The following is a 15365-nucleotide window of genomic DNA, read 5'->3' on the forward strand; positions in this document are numbered from 1 at the left end:
AAACCCTAGCTACTCCCTCCTCCTTCTTCTCCCGCAGCGCTTATGGCGAAGTCCTGCCGGAGATCTCCACCACCCCGTCACCACGCCATGGTGCTGGCGGGATTCCGAGGAGGATCTACTACATCTGCTGCCCGCTGGAACGGAGAGAAGTACGTCGTCATCAACACCGTACGTGTGACCGAGTGAGGAGGTGCTGCCCGATTGTGGCACCGTGAAGATCTTCTACGCGCTTTTGAAAGCGACAAGTGATCGACTACATCAACCACGAGATCTAATCTCGTAGGCTTTGGAATCTTCGAGAGTTAGTCTCACATACATCTCGTTGCTACCATCTACTAGATTAGATCTTGGCTTGGTATTCGTTTTTGCGGTAGGAAATTTTTTGTTTTCTATGCTACGAATCCCATCAGTGGTATCAGAGCCGTGTATATGCATAGATTGGTTGCACGAGTAGAACACAATGGTTTTCTGGGCATTGATGCTTTTGTTGTTTTTAGTTATTGTACTTTGCATCTTGCGGGATGGTGGGATGAAGCGGCCCGGGCTAACTTTACATGACCGCGTTCATGAGACTTGCTCCATGCTCGACATACAACTTGTATTGCATAAGTGGCTTTGCGGGTGTCTGTCTCTCTCACCATAGTGAAGATTCAATCTACTCTTTCTATTGACAACACTAGTATCACCATTGTGGTTCATGTTCGTAGGTAGATTGGATCTTACTCGAAAACCCTAAACCACGTAAAATATGCAAACCAAATTAGAGGCGTTTCTAACTTGTTTTTGCAGGGTTTGGTGATGTGATATGGCCATGATGTGATGATGAATATGTATGAGATGATCATTATTGTATTGTGGCAACCGGCAGGAGCATTATGGTTGTCTTTATATTTCATGTTGTAGTATTATTTCAAAGTAGTTGTAATAGTTGCTACATGTGATGAACAACCATGATGACGGCGCCATTGACCTTGACTCTACGCCGACGATGATGGAGATCATGCCCGTTGATGATGGAGATCATATCCGTGCTTTGGAGATGAAGATCAAATGCGCAAAGACTAAAGGGCCATATCATATCACATTATGAACTGCATGTGATGTTAATCCTTTATGCATCTTATCTTGCTTAGATCGTGATGGTAGCATTATAAGATGATCCCTCTCACTAAATATCAAGATAATAAAGTGTTCATCCTATGCACCGTTGCTAAGACTTGTCGTTTCGAAGCATCACGTGATGATCGGGTGTGATAGATTCTACATGTGCATACAACGGGTGTAAGCCAGATTTGCACACGCGGATACTAAGGTTGCCTTGACGAGCCTAGCATGTACAGACATGCTCTCGGAACACGGGATACCGAAAGGTAGAGCATGAGTCATATGAATGATATGATTAACACTTTGAGTGTTTGCCTTTGAAGCTACATCTTTTCTCATGAAGATCGGACTTGGTGTAGTGGATTTGGTTCGTGTGATCACTAAGACAATGCGAGGGATGTTGTTTTGAGTGAGAGTTCAACTAGTTAATTTAATAATTAATAGTAAACTCAAATTTATCATGAAAAAAGTCTAAATTGTATTTGAATTAAATTTTGTAGAATTGGCATCTATTTTCTACTTTACGCTAGGCTTGTAATTGAGATAGAAATACTGGTAAATCTGACAAGTAACTTTACGGGCTGGTACCGTATTGTTAAAGAATCAAGAAATGATTAAGTCCCATAGCAAACTTTTGGTAATCCTCAAATTGCTGATTCGAAAAGCAATGGTTTCAATTAGTATCTAAAATTATCTTGTCTCCGTAAAACTAGATGTTCAAATCCGTTTGAAAAGTAAGGAGCTGAAAAGTTTGTTTTCAGAAATAAGAAAGCTATGAGATATATGTGATATCTGAGACCTTATTACAAGATAATAGAATATAATTTAGTGAGACTACGTAAACTCATAATTTTTATGGGAATGTACGAAGGTTGAAGACGCTAGGCGTCCCGATCCTCAAACTAGTTGGGCACTAACATTATTCGCATATCCATGTAAGCCATAGTAGCTTCATCATGAAGTTGTCATGATTTTATGGGTAAAATTATGAGTGAAATTTTTCATCACATTAAAAATTTACTAATAGTGAAATCTGGAACACTTGTCATGTGATGATCAACTTCAAAGTGCGAACCTCAAGGTTATTGGTAGCTGACCAACAAGCCTATAAGTTATTGATGTTGAAGTGTTTTCAGAAATATGAGGAAAGTCGAAAGAGAAACTACAAAAGGATTTTGGCAGAAAGAAAGAAAAGACTAGAAAGTCTAGCTCAGGTGTATATAGATGATATACATGTTATGAATGTATTCTTTGATTGGTCACACAATGAAATTCTTGGGTATAAGTCCCATATTGGTTGGTATGAGATGGCATACAACACAACGCAATACAATAATACAATGGCCTAAGTGACTGATAAGGAATGTGGTAATAATGCACGTCTGGACAAAATAAAGTGTTATTATGTTCATCGTTGGCATTCTACCTAGCCCTTCAGATATATAATAAAGAACTTAATAATTGTTATTTAGCTCTGGTCAAATAAAAACAATGAGTTGTTCAAAGTTATGACCGTACTCCATGTACGATGGATAAGTTATTATAAATCTTAATGGTGAAACACACATGCATAACACTGAAGCTAAAATGCCATAAGGCAAATGATTTGAATTCCACTTATTTTTGGACCGCCATTTAGGTCATGTTAGAAAGGAACGCATGAAGAAACTCCATGCAAATGGATTTTTGGAGTCATTTGATTTTTGAATCGTTTGGCACTTGCAAATCTTTTCTAAAGAAAATGACTGAAATACCGTCCATAGGCCAAGAGTAGAACGGGCAACTAACTTAGTGGAAACATACATGATGATGTATCTGGTTCATTGGGCATAGTTGTGTGCGGAAGATTCTTCTACTTCGTGAAAACTTCCAACAATGAATTGAGTGTATATATATGGATATATTTATTCAATGAGGAAGAAGTATGAAACATTTGAATAGATTCAAATAAATTTCATCATGAAGAGGAAATCATCGTAATAGATAAGTCAAATGTATATGATTGGATCATGGTGGAAATATTTGAATTACGAGTTTTAGCGAACACCGTAGTTATGATGGAGTATTAAAAAGACGTATCCAAACCTTGTTGGATTAATGATGAGATAAAATAAAATTATGCCATTATATTTTGTGGATTATGCTTTAGAGACTACGGCTTTTACACTAAATAGAGTGTCATCATAAATCCGTTGAAATGACACCATATGAGTTATGGCATGGGTATAAACCCTAATAGTCCTTTCTTAAAATGTTAGTATGCATAGCATAAGTAAATGAGTTTACAACCAAAATCGGATAAATGTCTTTGTTTGTTATCCCAAAGAACTAATTGGGAATTCTTTCCACTATGAAGTCAAACACAAAAGTGTTTGTTAATGTTACTTGCTTATTTCCAAGAAATTGTTTTCTAGCGAAGTATTTGAGTGGGAGGACAATAGAACTTGATAAGGTTGATGAATCTGAGCATGATGATCAGAGTAGCGCAGCATCGTGTTATCACCAGAATTTGACCGAATCAGAGGTGGGCCGCGATCAAGATGGGCTTGAAGAATATACATGGAAGAATATACGTGAATCGGCCTTATATGCAAAGTTTGGGCTAGTTTGCCCGTGTATCTGTAATATAGTAGGATACGTGTCGGTTAGTTAGAGTTTGTCTCGTGCACGGTTGGGATTATTCCCACGTTAGAAAGTCTACGGACTATAAATATGTATCTAGGGTTTATGAAATAAACAACAATCACGTTCACCACAAACCAATCTAGGCGCATCGCCAACTCCCTTGTCTCGAGGGTTTCTTCCGGGTAAGCATCATGCTGCCTAGATCGCATCTTGCGATCTAGGCAGTACAAGTTTATTCGCTGTTCATGCGTTGCTCATACTGAAGCCTTTTTGATGGCGAGCAACGTAGTTATCTTAGATGTGTTAGGGTTAGCATTGTTCATCATATCATATGCTGTCGTCGTGCAACCCTGAGACATCTAGCCGCCTTTACACCTATCTTAGGTGTAGGGGTGGCACCCCGCTTGATCATTGTTTAGTAGATCCGATCCGTTATGATTGCTCCTTGTTCTTCAAGGATTAGTTTAATATCTGCATAGTTAGGCCTTACAAACGGATTGAAGGATCCAGTGGCGCGTAGGGTGTAGTTTGCTAGCCCTAGACAGGATGTTCCGGGGATCAACCTCGTGTTGGTTTTTAGGCCTTGTCTAGGGACGGTTTACGATCACCGTGCGTGGCCGCCAGGCTCAATCACGAGTAGGATATTCCGATTATGTGGTGAAAACCCTAAATCGTAGTAGATCGCTTTAGCTTTATATTGATCAAGCAGGACCACCATATATTCGTACACCTCGTGCGAATCATGGGTGTATCGGCTCTTTGAGCCGATTCACAGGACAACCTGAGAGCCGATCGAGGCTCGTATTTAATGTTTACGTGTATGCCATGCAGGAAACTAAGCGAGACATCTCCATCACCTTCCTGACCAGGTATAGGTCAGGTGGCACGCCCTTGCACCACCTCCGAGCGACGGCCTGCAAAGACTCGGCACGCACGTCCGATGCTGGTGCAAGGGCGTGCCACCTGACCTATACCTGGTCAGGAAGGTGATGGAGATGCCTCGCTTAGTTTCCTGCATGGCATACACGTAAACATTAAATACGAGCCTCGATCGGCTCTCAGGTTGTCCTGTGAATCGGCTCAAAGAGCCGATCCACCCATGATTCGCACGAGGTGTACGAATATATGGTGGTCCTGCTTGATCAATATAAAGCTAAAGTGATCTACTACGATTTAGGGTTTTCACCACATAATCGGAACATCCTACCCGTGATTGAGCCTGGCGGCCACGCACGGTGATCGTAAACCGTCCCTAGACAAGGCCTAAAAACCAACACGAGGTTGATCCCCGGGGGAAATGGTTCTGGAAGCGGCCATAATGATCATGGCTTCCATGTCTACAAAGTGTTATAGTCATGGAGATCGAAGTACCTATTGAACCTTGTAGGTATGATTTACTTTGGGATCAAATAAATGATTTGTGAACAAAGGATTGATTTTGAACAATGATAAACCAACTACATACAAAGAAGCTATGATGGGCCCTAACTCCGTTAAAATGGCTAAGAGCCATGAAATCCAAGATAGTATCTAAATCAAGCTTGGATCTTGATAAACCTTTTTGAAGGAATAAATAATTTTTGAAAGTAAATAGATCTATAAAATTTATAGACTTGGATATAATATCCTTGAACAAGCTCAACTTGTCAAAAGATTGTTTATGAAAAAGTTCAAAGAGTTGACTGTGATAAGATTAGATCTTCGGCAGCGATGCTTATAGTCTATGCGGATTGTTCTAGTAGTCGCTACATATTTATTTTATGAGATATGCTAGTAGGATCACTAGTAGAAAAAGGGGCAATAGGCCCGGTCCATTTGGGCCTTCAATCACGGTTCCCAAACCGGGACCAATTGGGCGGGACAAAAGGGGGTACCCTTTAGTCCCGGTTCAAAGTTGAACCGGGCCTAAAGGCCTCGACACGTGGTGCGGCCAGGAAGCTCGCGGTGGAAGGCCTTTGGTCCCGGTTCGTGGTACGAACCGGGCCTAGGTTTCTCTGTCGCGGCAGAGAATTGCTATTTCTCTGCCGCGGCACAGATTTAGGCTGTACCAGCGTTTCTCTGCCGTGGCAGAGAAACAGGGCGTTTCTGCCGCGGCAGAGTTTCAGCAATGCATATATATCATTCAAGAAACCACAAAAAATCGTCATGAATATATATAGACATCGTCAATAGTACACGACATCGTCAACAGTACACGTAATGCATGCATATTTACAATACAACATCTCCTTGACGAATATCCTCCGCCGTCACGATCTGCCGATAGTGCTCTCCACCTGGGGTAATTGCCTCGGTAATAAAGAATCCTGCGATTTCCTCTTGAATTGCTTTTATTTGATCCTCCGTTATGAGAGTGTCCCGCAGGCGTGTCATCTATATTTAAAAAAGGAGATCAATATATGAATGGAACTCAATACAATAGATGGTACTAATTAAGATTAATTGTGAAATTTTGTTATCGTACACGAGTGTGGTGTATACGGGCATCCCCACCCTTGGGACAGGCCATGTCACGCATGAAGGTGCAGACGTAGTATCCACATAAGTTATTCCCTTGTTCCTGCCTCATACACTTTACGAAAAAATAGTTCGATCAAACTAATAATCAAGCATCGTATTGAAAGTAAATATCATATATAAAGTTTCACGGACATAGCTATATATATAGTACTACTTACAGGGTAATCTTCAAATGTAAGCTCCGGTTTCCATTTACCCGAAACAGTATTGATGAACCGTTTCCAAGCCCTGCCCGGCAAAAAATAATGAGTAAATGAGTAATTGATTAGTTGATGATATCTTCGAATTAGAGCAGATGAAGATGCCAATACGAAATTGATTGAAACTACCTCTGGAGGATGGCAGCCATGTCCGCCCATTCCGCATATTCTTTACGTTTCGAGTCCATGACTTTTACGACTCCAAGGTGAAGATCAATGATTAGGAGAATAAAGTGGAATCTGCACAAGCATAGCTCAATGATTACGAGAATAAAGTGGAAGGTGCACAAGCATAATGTATGTTATATATAACACTCACTTGAAGTTGTAGGGAAAGAATATATCCTCTTTGTCTGCTTGCTTCTCTAAAAACATTACGATGTTGTCCTCTGTGTCCTTGGCGAAGTTTCGAACCGTAACTTCATGAACTGTGTTTGGGTCTATAAACCCCAGCGGTAGGAGCTTGCCTCTTTTGTATTCCAGCTTCTTCATTCTGCATAATTAAATGTATAGCGTACACAAAGAATATAATGAGGATAATTGTTAGTGCAAATGAATGAGCTACAAACTTAATTACACAAATAAATCACTTGCAGGCAGTAGCAACTGATGACAGCTTTGTCGAGGGCGTCTTGATTGAATAACTGAAATAGTTCTTCTAACTCAAGGTTTATCTCGTCTTTCCCCCGGAAGTAATGCTCATATCTAAGATACACCGTGAGGTAGGCATCACCTCTTCGACAGGCTTTCAGGTACCATTCATGCAACCTTCGCATCTGAGTCCCTAGACGCGCGAGCTCGCCAGGTTTGACGAGATCAGATCCGTATCTATACTTGTTTACCACTTGAGCCGTTGGATAGTAATCTTCGTACTCAACTGATGCTCCCTGAGCTCTAGCCGCTCGTTCGATCATCGATGCCGTCTCTGGATCATGATAGGGCTCCACGATGAAGTGGGATACGGCCTGAATGTCCTGCTGTCCAAGCTGGGCGACTTTTTTTGCTTCTTTGCTCGCTTTAGAGGACTTTCCAAGAGAGCGGTCATAATCTGCTCTCAGCTCAGGTCTCTTCATTCTCGTCTCGGCAAAGTGCTTCACTGTCTGCGGTGGAATAAACATCTTCCTCGGCGCAAGAAACGCCTTTTGCTCTTCAGTCTGCTCATGTGGTAACAACTCTGGAGTCTGTGCCCTCATTGGAGTTGATGATCTCTTCGGAGCTGTAGGAGGTGCCGCGGACCGCTTCCTCTTTTGCTTAGGTGTAGGCGGCGGAGTCTCCTGACGAGGAGGAGGAGGCGGCGGAGTATTTTCACGCGGAGGAGACTGGTCATGGATAGGGGAATCATCATCGCGCAGAGGAGAATCATCACACGGAGGAGACTGCACAGGTGGCGGAGGAGGCGGAGGTGGCCTGCTTGTTGGCTTCTCACCTGGAAACACAATGTTCTCCTTCCGCCATTGCACGGTGGTTCTACGGGCTTCTCCCAGTTCGTTGATTTCCCCATCTTCACCTGCAGGGTGCTCAAGCACCAACCCCTCATAATCTCTCAACACTTCATCCACCATCACAACAGCAAAGTCGTCTTGGACCGGACGGCAATGGTAAGACCTTGTAGGTAAGAGGATGCCGACCGCCGCCTTGAAGGATAGGTTGAAAACTTTAACATGCAGCTCACAAGGACGACTCTCAGTGAGATCATCCACGGGGGGGTAGCGAGGAGGCTCGACCACCTGGTCATCATCATCATCATTATCCACCTGCTGAGAGGAAGCCACGCTGCTTTTCTGGTGTGGTTGAGATTGCAGCGGGGCGAGGGCATTGAGCAATGCAGGATCTACAGCCTGCCCCTGAGCCATCTGAGATGTAAGTACTTGGGTTACCATGGTTAATTGGGCTTTCATGGTGCTCATACCCTCCTCTAAGTTAGCCAGGCGGTCTGTTTCCCTTGCCTTCCTCCTCTCATGGCTTTTATCAGGAAATCTCTTCCTTTCCGCAGGAAAGCCATACTTCCACGGAACGGAGCCTTCTGTGCCTCGTGTTCGTCCGGCGTGTTCTTTGTTCCCAAGGGCGCGTGTCAGCTCATCGTTGTCTCTTTCGGGCTGGAACAACCCCGCCTCCATGTCCCTATGTGCTCTTTCCAAGGCATCAATGGGAACCTTCAGATGAGCTTTCTTATATATGCACTTCCCTGTTTCTGGTTCCAACGTTCCCCCAATCCCGTAGAACCACTCCTTGCACCGTTCGATCCAACCGTGTGTCCCTAATCTGATCCCTTTACTGGTCAGTTCCGCCTCAGCTACCTGCCACTTAGGACGGTTTGCCCTGTATCCACCTGGACCCAGAATTTGGTGATATAGCTTCAACGCAGCATTTGCCTTATTTATTTCCGACCTTCTCTTAAATTCTTCTGACTCCGTGCTGTACTTCACGAATTCTTCCCAGTGATTTTTTACCTTCTCACTGTCCGGAGTCTTCTTTATCTTGATAAGGCGGCGCAATCTTTTCTTGTGGTGCTTGAATAGTTCGGCCATCTTCTTCTTGCCAAACTCGCGGAGGGCCTGCTCCATCTTGGCCTTTTCAGCGTCACCCCCCTCTTCGGGTACTATGTTGAAATGTGACATGAGCTTGTTCATAATGCTGTTTTTGGCTACATCATCGATATAAAGACCTTGAGCTTCTTCCTCTGCAGACAGCACTAGTCCCTTCGGCTTGTGCCATTCTCGAACTGTGATCGGGACGTGGTCCCTAACAAGCACTCCGCATTGAGCTATAAATGCCTTTGCACCTTTCTCTGGAGCAATCGGTTTACCATCCTTTTCGATGTGGGTGATGTCGTGCCTAACACCGTCATCCAACTTTTTGGCCGGGCCTCGCTTCCTCGACTTTACAGAAGAAGTGCTCGATCCGGAGGGCTAAAAAAGAAATAATTCATAGTCAGTACAATTTAATTAGTTAATGCATCTAGTCGATCAACAGCGGCTTAATTAATTTATATACCTCGGTGATAACTACAGTTCGGGAGCCATTATGATGATCTTGTTCCTCACCGGCACCACTAGGATCTTCTTCCTCAATATTCTCCGCTCCCTCACCGGAGTCATTCAAATAAGTTGCGGTGACATCGTCACCGCCATCATCTGGAATAACGTCGTCGTCGCGATCATCCAGAGTACCGTTTGCTATGAGTTCCTCCATGAAATTTTCTTGAATTTCATATCTTTCCATGCTTTCTACAACGACCTGCAAGCTATACATAGGAACCATCATATGATCAAATTAAGGATAATGCAGAAAACTGAAAATGGAGTTACATATGTAGTTCTTAACTAAGGATCGATAATATAGTGCTGAAAGCAGATAGTGCAGTTACATGCATACATAGATCGGGTTCATGTTTATTTAACCCTAATACATATCAATCACTACTACAACCACTCAACCGCGCAGACCGGGTCCTAGAGGGCGCCGACCGGGTCCTGAGCCGTACCCCCAAAGCCACGGAACAACAACGGGAGCATAGCTAACATGAGATCCCCGCATAACGCTCCATCTGGTCCTATACATGTTGTCTAACGCGTACATGTAACGGCGAACGTGCTGGTCCTCCGCTTCAATGCGCTGAGCTACCTCCTCCGGCGGGGTCGGCTCCCTCTGAAACGACCGTGGCCCATAAGACCTCCACCAAAGAATATCCGGGTCGACAACGGGACCCGGATTCCGCACCAAGGTGCGCGACTCGGAAGCTAAGACCTCCCAGTGCCACCCCGGCGGAGCCCAGTCCCGGACCTCCCCCATCTGCTCCATCTCCTCTAGAAGAGTCAGACCACGGCGCGGCGGCTGTCGCGGCATCGTAGCTACGAAAACAAATCATATATATATGTACCAACGTTAACATAAATTAAAAAATAACTTCACTATATGTTAGTTGGCGCCGGCACTACCATTTGGGGGGCGCCGGCACTACATACTCTATTTTGGGGGCGCCGGCACTACCGCGTAAGGGGGCACCGACACAACATCCTCTATTTGGGGGCACCGGCAAGAGCGTCGGCACACCACGTAAGGGGGCGCCAGCACAACATCCTCTATTTGGGGGGCGCCGGCAAGAGCGCCGGCACTACCGCGTAAGGGGGCGCCGGCGTACATCCTCTATTTGGGGGGCGCCGGCAAGAGCGCCGGCACTACCGCGTAAGGGGGCACCAGCGTACATCTCTATTTGGGGGGCGCCGGCGTACATCTCTATTTGGGGGGCGCTGGCGTTTTTGCGCGCTAACTATTTTACACTAACACACTAACTAATTTTCTAAGTATTGTTTTAACTAAAGTTCGAACTATTTTTCACTAACACACTAACTAAATATTTTACTAACTAATTTTACTAATTAATTTTCTAACTATTGTTTTAACTAATTTTTCTAACTTAACAAACTAATCTAATTTTTCTAACTTAACAAACTAATCTAATTTTTCTAACTTAACAAACTAATCTAATTTTTCTAACTTAACAAACTAATCTAAAAAAAAGACTAAAAAAGAAAAAAAAGGAGAAGTGGCCGGTGGGGTGGCGGCTCTTACCGGAGGAGGAGGCGCGGTCGACGAGGAGGCGGCAACGGCGGCGGTTGCCGGCGGAGAGGAGGCGGCGGAGACGGCGGCGGTTGCGCGCGGTGGAGACACGGCGGCGGTTGCCGGCGGAGAGGAGGCGGCGGAGACGGCGCGCGGCGGTTGCGTGCGCGCGGCTGAGGAGGAGGCGGCGTCGTGCGGCGGCGGCGGCCTCGGGTGGCGGCGGCGGTTGCGTGCGGCAGGGGCGGCGGCAGCGACGGCGCGCGATTTCGGCAGCCTGGCGGCGACGGTTCGCTCGTCTCCGCGGGATTGATCTCCGCGCGGAGACGAAGGACCAGTTATATACCCCCCCCTTTGGTCCCGGTTGGTGTTACAAACCGGGACCAAAGGCCCCCCTTTGGTCCCGGTTTGTAATACAAACCGGGACTAAAGGTCTTTTTTGCTGCGTTTTCGCTGCGCGCGCAAAAAAGGCCTTTAGTCCCGGTTTGTAATACAAACCGGGTCCAAAGGCCACTTTTTTAAAAAAGTTTCATTCCCGCCTTATTTCAAATGAAAAAAAAGCCACCGCACTGCGACACGTGTCCACCGCCGCCACCGCCATGCATGTACAGGCCACCGTCGCCACCGCCGTGTACTGGCCACCGTCGCCACCGCCACCGCCTGGCCACCACCGTCACCGCCATGTACGGGCCACCGCCGTGTACTGCCCACCACCGCCACCGCCTGGCCACCACCGTCACCGCCATGTACGGGCCACCGCCGTGTACTGCCCACCACCGCCACCGCCATGTACAGGCCACCGTCGCCACCGCCGTGTACTGGCCACCGTCGCCACCGCCACCGCCTGGCCACCACCGTCACCGCGATGTATGGGCCACCGCCGTGTACTGCCCACCACCGCCACCGCCTGGCCCAGGCCACCGTCGCCACCGCCACCGCCTGGCCACCACCGTCACCGCCATGTACCGGCCACCGCCGTGTACTGCCCACCACCGCCACCGCCATGTACTGGCCACCACCGCCACCGCCACACGTGTCCCTTCCCCGTGCCACGTGTCGCCGCTGCTTCCACGTGCCTCGCCCCGCCGCCACCGCCGTGCGACATGTAGATCCCGCTTCCACGTGCCACGCCCCACCGCTTCCCCGCGCCACCTGTCGCCGCCGCTTCCACGTGCCACGCCCCGCCGCTTCCCCGCGCCACCTGTCGCCAAACTTGCCGCGTCGCTGTGCTATAAAGCGCCGCGTGCACGCAGAACCACACGTCGCCGTCACCTCCGTTCATTCGTCGCCGGGATGCCACCGCGCCGTCGCGGCTCATCCAGCTTCCGTGGCGTCCGAGCGCGTCCGAACGGTAGGTTCTACGCCGAGATGCGTGCCGGTGGCTTCCGGCTCAGCCTCGGCACGTACAACACCCCGGAGCTGGCGGCGCGCGCTTACGACGCGGCCGCATGGCGATTTCGGCGGCCACGGTGGGACATGAACTTCCTAGACGTTGAATCGCTAGAGGAGGCGGAGTTCCTCGCGCCGACGCCGTGCCTCGTCGATGACGAGGACCGTCGCCACCACCGCCAGGTGCAGCGCCGGATCGCAATCGCCGAGCACGATGAGGAGTTGATGCGCCAGTGGAGGGCGCAGTTCCCCAACGACGTCGACAACACTGCCGCGTTCTTCGCTGACCTCCGGGCACAACGCAGGTCCAACAGGCGCCACCGTCGGGCCGTCGCCGTGTTCGAGCTCGACAACCCGAATACAACTTGTGCCGACAACGACCCTCGGTGGGACGACATTTGGACCGAGACAACCTCCGACGACGAGTAGATCGACTAGACTAGTTGTTTATCTATTTTAATTGTATTTTCAATAAAGTCGTTGTGGCAGACGCTGATGATGAGAAAAGTTTCCCGCCAGATTACATGTGGAATTAAAGTACAGAGCTCAACTGAAAATTAATTAAGATACATGGCTAGATAGTACTCGTGCCTAGCCCTATAGTACTCGTGCCTAGCTCAACTGAAAATTAATTAAGATACATGGCCAGATAGTACTCGTGCCTAGCCCTATAGTACTCGTGCCTAGCTCAACTGAAAATTAATTAAGATACATGGCCAGATTCGACTGTTCGATTCATTCAGTCATACTCGTGCCTAGCCCTATAGTACTCGCCACTGTAGTCGTCGTAGTCGCCGTCATCATCGTCGCTGGCATCAGGGTCGCGGTAGTCAAACCTCGGCGGGAGAGCACGCGTGGGCTGGGACTGAGGGTAGCGCAGGCGGGGGCCACGGTGGGCCATGACGCCCTGGAGAGTCCGGTCGCGCCACCACAGCCGACGGCCGGCCTCGTTGAAGTTCGAAGGAGGCGGGCCGCCCTCCTCGTGCCTGGCGAGCGCCCTCTCACGCCGATTGATGAAGAAGCTTTCCCAAGTCGGGCTGTAGTCGGGATGCCACTGGGGATTCCTCCGCTGCTCTGGCGTGAGCTCGAAGTAGTAGTGGTTCGTGATGGCCATCTCGCGCGCCACACCTAGAGGGACAGGAGGGACCGGTATGCCTCCGACGCTCAGCAACCAGTCGGTAGGGACGCGGTAGCCGGACGGGCAGGGGTAGTTCGACGCTCAAAGCGCCTCCGCCTCCCGGAGGGTTAGAGATACGATGGAAGCCATGTGACCTGGTGATGAGGTTTGCAGATATGAGTCTAGATATGATATGTAAATGGAGGCCAAGCCAACATATATATAGTGAAAAAATGGCGGGAGGACGGAGGCGGGAAGCAGTGGAAAGCGCGGGAAGAAAAATAGGCGGGAACGCAGTGGCGCCCAAAACTGTCGGTGGGATAACCTTTAGTCCCGGCTGGTGGGTACAACCGGGACTAAAGTTCCTTTTTTGTGTCATCTAACAAAACTGTCGGTGGGATAAGGACGTGTGGGTAACCTTTAGTCCCGGCTGGTGGGTACAACCGGGACTAAAGATGTCGGCAGGATAAGAACGCATGGGTGGACGCACTGCTCGATGAGATAAAGCATGTAGCGCACGACGCCCTGTCGAAGGAACAAGACAAAGTAGAAGAGGTGCCGTGCCTATAAAAGGAGCATCGATATGCCTTGCCAAGCAGATCAACAAGCCAAGCAGAGTTGGGGAAAGGGTTGGGAAATCTCCCGTGGCGCATCTCCACTTTTAATATCTTACATACAGTTACATGATTACACAAAAATAAATGGGAAATTGATTGCCATGTTGAGATACTCATTTGTGCCATGAGAACATTCTTCAATTAACTTGATGATGGAGCATCTTCATCATTTAATTAATCTTCTTCGGCCGTAACCATGGAGCATCTTCATCATTTAACTTGATGCTTGGATCAATGTTCACTCTGAAGGGTGGAATTTCATCAAACTGATTATAATCTTCTGACATGTCTGTCTTGTCCTCCACTCCCACGATGTTTCTTTTTCCAGAAAGAACTATGTGGCGCTTTGGCTCATCGTTTGATGTATTTGTTTCCTTATGTTTCCTTTTTCTTGGTTTGGTAGACATATCCTTCACATAGAAAACCTGGGCCACATCCTTGGCTAGGACGAATGGTTCGTCTCTATACCCAAGATTGTTGAGATCCACTTTTGTCATTCCATACAACTTGTCTACCTGAACCCCGCCTCCTGTTTTGTTGACCCATTTGCACCTAAACAAAGGGACCTTAAAAGAAGGTCCATAGTCAAGTTCCCATATATCCTCTATGTAACCATAATATGTGTCATTTGGGCCTTCATTCATTATTGCATCAAACCGGACACCACTGTTTTGGTTGGTGCTCTTTTTATCTTGGGCGATCGTGTAAAATGTACTCCCATTTATCTCGTACCCTTGGAAAGTCACTACAGTCGAAGATGGTGTCTGGGCCAGCAAGTACAACTGATCTTCAATATCTTTGTTATTCAGGAGATGTTTTTGCAACCAACCGCCGAAAGTCGACATGTGTTCACGTCTAATCCAATCGTTCTACTGCCCCGGGTTCTGGGAGCGTAGAAAGTTCTTGTGGTCACCGATATACGAAGCCACCAAGGTGGAACTTTGTAGAACTGTGTAGTGTGCTTGAGTCAAAGAAATCCCGTCCCTACATATCATTGATTTCCTTCCTAGCATGCCTTTTCCACTTAGTCTCCCTTCATGCCGCGATTCAGGAACACCAATCGGCTTAAGGTCAGGAATAAAGTCAACACAGAATTCAATGACCTCCTCTGTTCCATAGCCCTTGGAGATGCTTCCTTCTGGCCTAGCACGGTTATGAACATATTTCTTTAAGACTCCCATGAACCTCTCGAAGGGGAACATATTGTGTAGAAACACAGGACCGAGAATGCAAATC

This window comes from Lolium perenne, chromosome 7 (assembly GCF_019359855.2).
Source record: "Lolium perenne isolate Kyuss_39 chromosome 7, Kyuss_2.0, whole genome shotgun sequence".
In the NCBI taxonomy this organism is placed as follows: Eukaryota; Viridiplantae; Streptophyta; class Magnoliopsida; order Poales; family Poaceae; genus Lolium; species Lolium perenne.